Source organism: Physeter macrocephalus, chromosome 6 (assembly GCF_002837175.3).
Source record: "Physeter macrocephalus isolate SW-GA chromosome 6, ASM283717v5, whole genome shotgun sequence".
NCBI classification, from domain to species: domain Eukaryota; kingdom Metazoa; phylum Chordata; class Mammalia; order Artiodactyla; family Physeteridae; genus Physeter; species Physeter macrocephalus.
The window spans coordinates 44,934,024-44,938,094 of NC_041219.1; the positions used below are offsets into that span (position 1 = coordinate 44,934,024).

Below are 4,071 nucleotides of genomic sequence, written 5' to 3' on the forward strand. Positions count from 1 at the left end.
CTAGGCCTGTGAGCCATGGCCGCTGAGCCTGCGCGTCCGGAGCCTGTGCTCCGCGACGGGAGAGGGCCACAAAAGTAGAGGCCCGTGTACTGGGGAAAAAAAAAAAAAAAATCCACGTATAAGTGGACACGCACAGTTCAAACACTGTCTGTTCAAGAGCCAACTGTATAGTCGTGGAGATTTTGTAAAAGTGGCAAGTAGGTCACAGAACTAAATAATATTACTTATGTACATTTTTGCCAGGCTGTTGGCTCTTAGTGAGTTGTAAATAATGGCCATGGCAGGTTTTTTGTCATATTATGTACATTTTTATTTTTATGTCCACCATCCCACTCACACATTTTAAATGACAAAGACCGTAAATCTGGCAACCGCACATCAGATGTCCCCTCTGTCTGTCTTCAGCAAGAGAAAGTGCTCTTTAGATGCAGTTTACTCCTTTAATCAAGGGGCCCATGGCCAGCAGCTCACTGGCCTGCCCTGCTGTGATAATGCTGTCAGCTGGCTGTGGGAGTGGCCACCCCAGCGAGCGCTTTGACTCTTCATCCTCAGAATCCTGGGGCTAAGAGAGGAGGAGGGGAGAGGTTGGGGTTAGCAGTGTAGGTAGGGTCTTTGAAAGCAGTAACAGGCTTGGTAGACTTGAGTGAGCAGGAGATACTCAGTGTCCTGTGTACTTGGAAAAATTTGTTTATTACCTAAGTATTTATGCCTCAGGCACTCTACAGTGTTGGGAATAGTACAAGATAAAAAGACCTGGCTTTTATCTTTGGAACTCAACCAGTAATGTGAGGCTGTCTGTAATAAAGACAGAGGTATGATGCCAAGGGATACTGGAGGTTGGAGGCAGAGCCCTAGGGAATTGGGGAAGACTCCACCATCGAGGAAACATTTGAATTTTTTTTTTTTTTTTTTGGCTGCCTTGGGTCTTCGTTGCTGCATGCGGGCTTTCTCTAGTTGCGGCAAGCGGGGCTGCTCTTCGTCGCGGGGCACGGGCTTCTCATTATGGTGGCTTCTCTTATTGTGGAGCACGGGCTCTAGAGCACAGGCTCAGTAGCCATGGCGCACGGGCTTAGTTACTCCACGGCATGTAGGATCTTCCCAGACCGGGGCTCGAACCCGTGTCCCCTGCATTAGCAGGCTGATTGTTAACCACTGTGCCGCCAGGGAAGTCCCTGAACTGAGTCTTGAAGGGAAATTAGGAATTGCTTGGTGAAGGGGATGGTGAGTAGATTGGGGTGATATAACGTAGTGGTTAAGAACTGAGGTTCTGAAGTCAGGACACTTGTGTGGTTAGGTCAGCCCAGTGTTGGGCAAGTAATATCTGTGTGCTTCAGCTTTCTCACTGGTAAAATGGGGAATAATAATAGTAATAGTACCTGGAGTCAGTGTTAGCTACTGTTTTCATAAAAGTTACGCTAGCATTTCAGGCAGAAGAAGTGACATAAACAAGGGAGGATTTAGGGGGTGGGGGCATATGGGAAATGGTGAGGTGTTAGTGGGACACAAGTGCAGGCTGCCTGGAGGAGAGTGGAAGGGTTGGCTGGGTTTTGTGTTCTACGGAATTTGAATTTTTTATTCTGTAGAAAGCAGTTTTAAAAACTCGACTTGCTTCAGTTGATCTCCATATTGAGAATCTGATACTGGAGGAGAGATACGGGGCAGTCAAGGCAAGAGGAGTGACTGGAGAATATAAATTAAGTCAGTGACAGTAAAGATGGAAAGACTAGATTTTAGAAAAACTTGTGAAATGAAATCCATTGGATGTGAGAAAGGAGGAAGAGTTGTGGACAGGCCCTTGGCTGGGTGAATGGGTGATGCCAGGAGTGGGATGGGCATTTGGTGGGTGGAGCAGAGGTTTCGAGTTTGTAAAAGGGTGAGGATGGGGGCTAACAGGCTGTGTGTTTGCTTTGGGTACGTTTTAGATGTTTGCTGGACATTTACTATAACTTGGCAGGTGGAAATGAGGGTCTGGGAGACCCTCAGAGAGAAGTTGGGAGCCATCCATTTAGATCTAGAGATGGTCATCTGGGCCATGGTTGTGACAGCGCTCCCTTAACAGATGGTCAGAGGAGTGGGATGAAAACAGGAAAAAGGGTGGTGCAAGAGAAACCCAGGCAGGAAGGGGTTTAGGGAAGTAAAGGATAGTTATCAGGGCTGGTGCCCCAGGGGGTCAGCTGAGATAAGCCCTGGATGTGGGCAGTTAGGTGTGGCCTTCAGGAGTTCAGTGCCACAGGCCTTCAGGTCTCCAGTGAGGTCCAGCACGTCATTGTTCATCCTGCTTGCCACTGTCTGTCACGTTGGGAAGTCTCCCTGTGGGTTTTCGGGTCTCTCTCTGCCACTACGGTGAGCAGCTCTAGCAGAGGAACTAGTCGTGCTCCCCCCTGTAACTCCAGCACCTGACCTCACACACACACACACACACACACACACACACACACACACACACACACACACACACACAGTGAGTGCTCAGTGAGCATTTGTTGAATGAATAAATGAGTCCAGGATGACTTGAATTAACTCAACAAATATTTATTGAGTGCCTTGTGTGTTTCAGGAGCTATGCTAGTCTCTAGGGATAAAGCAGTAAGAAAATCGATAAGATCCCTGCGCTCGTGGGGCTTATATTCTAAAGCATGAATCAGAAGGCTAAGGGGAAGGAACAAGCCGAGACTTAAATGTCGAAGGTACGAGGATGAGCTCTGTACCCTCACGATCCACGAACTGAGCCTGGCACCCAGGAGGCATTCAATACAGCTGGGTGGCTTGAACAGGGGAGAGAGAGGGTTTAAAGAGAACCGAGGTGTGGGAAGAGATTTGCTGCCTAGATGACAGGTTAGCCTTGGAGAGGGAAGAGTAAATTTGGAAATGGAGAGAAGGATATTTGAGGGAGTTCCCTCTGGGAGACATTCCCCTCTCAATTGGAGGCATTCCTCGCTGTAAAACAGGAGATGAAGTCTGAGTGGAAAAGGTCTACAGGGAGAACCATCTACCAGCTCTACAGGCTTCGCCGAGAGAGGAGATCCTTTATCTGTAATTACAGTGATCTGAGGCTATGCAGGCCCTTACCAGCCAAGCAAGGTGAAGAACATGGTGAGTTGGGGTTCATCTGAGGCTGAGTGAGGATTGGCCTGGGTAGGTAGTGTGGGATAACCAGGGGTTGAAGTCTTCCGGGAATGCTGGTGAATGTTCATGGGAGTCCAGGCTGGGTTGGGAATAAGATAAGTCCAGGGTCAGGCAAATGACCTGAAAGAATAAGGAAAGAAAGGGTTTGGGTTGGAGGAGGTGAGAACTTACACATTAGAAGGGAAAGACAGTGTTACTTCCTGTGTGCTTCCTATAATGCTGTTCTGAGTGCTGTATATACGTTAACATTGATTCTTCATGACGACCCCATGAGCTAACTATGGAAAGGTTAAGTATCTTGCCCAAGGCTGCTGAATTTGTGTGCTTGAGCACGAAGCCCTACTGCCTTGGGAAGAAACCAGACGCAAGAGCTTCTCCCAGGCCAAGTAGCTTCACAGTAGCTTCCTGAAGTATCTGAGCCATCCTTCCCTTCTAGCAGAAATATTTGGGGTGGCATGGAAGGGGCCTGTGGACTGTCCCCTCCCTTTAAAAATATTTTAGGCGACAGTGTATTTTATATAGAACTCTCAGTTTTTCCTATCTGCCTTGCTCATGCCCAGACATCCTTGAATAGGAAACAAAGAATATTTCACAATTAGAGAAGGCTTTAAATACAGGTCAGTCTCTGAGTTCTCTGAGCTCTAGTACCTTTCCTATTCACCTGTCCTCCCCCCACTAAACTGAGAAGAAGAGCCAGAGCATCTGGCACTTCCATCAGTTTGAAGGGAGGAGAGACTGAATAGAAGCTTGATTGATGTGTGGTGTCTAAAAGGAGGGGAGGGCTTCCCTGGTGGCGCAGTGGTTGAGGGTCCGCCTGCCGATGCAGGGGACGCGGGTTCGTGCCCTGGTCCGGGGAGATCCCACATGCCGCGGAGCGGCTGGGCCCGTGAGCCATGGCCGCTGAGCCTGCGCGTCCGGAGCCTGTGCTCCGCAACGGGAGAGGCC

The 4,071-nt window shown here is 48.8% G+C and overlaps 1 protein-coding gene across 18 annotated transcripts in view; it reads left to right on the forward strand.

Annotated features, from left to right (window-relative positions):
- Positions 1-4,071, forward strand: part of TNRC6B (trinucleotide repeat containing adaptor 6B) — a 283,431-nt gene that overhangs the window by 129,035 nt on the left and 150,325 nt on the right. Inside the window, exon 1 of one of the 18 annotated variants that reach the window (XM_055085319.1) lies at positions 2,949-3,093. The exons of the other annotated variants lie outside the window; for them this stretch is intronic. The gene's annotated coding sequence lies outside the window, so the exon portion shown is untranslated. Of the gene's footprint in view, positions 1-2,948; positions 3,094-4,071 lie in introns of those variants that run through there. 18 annotated transcript variants of the gene reach the window in all.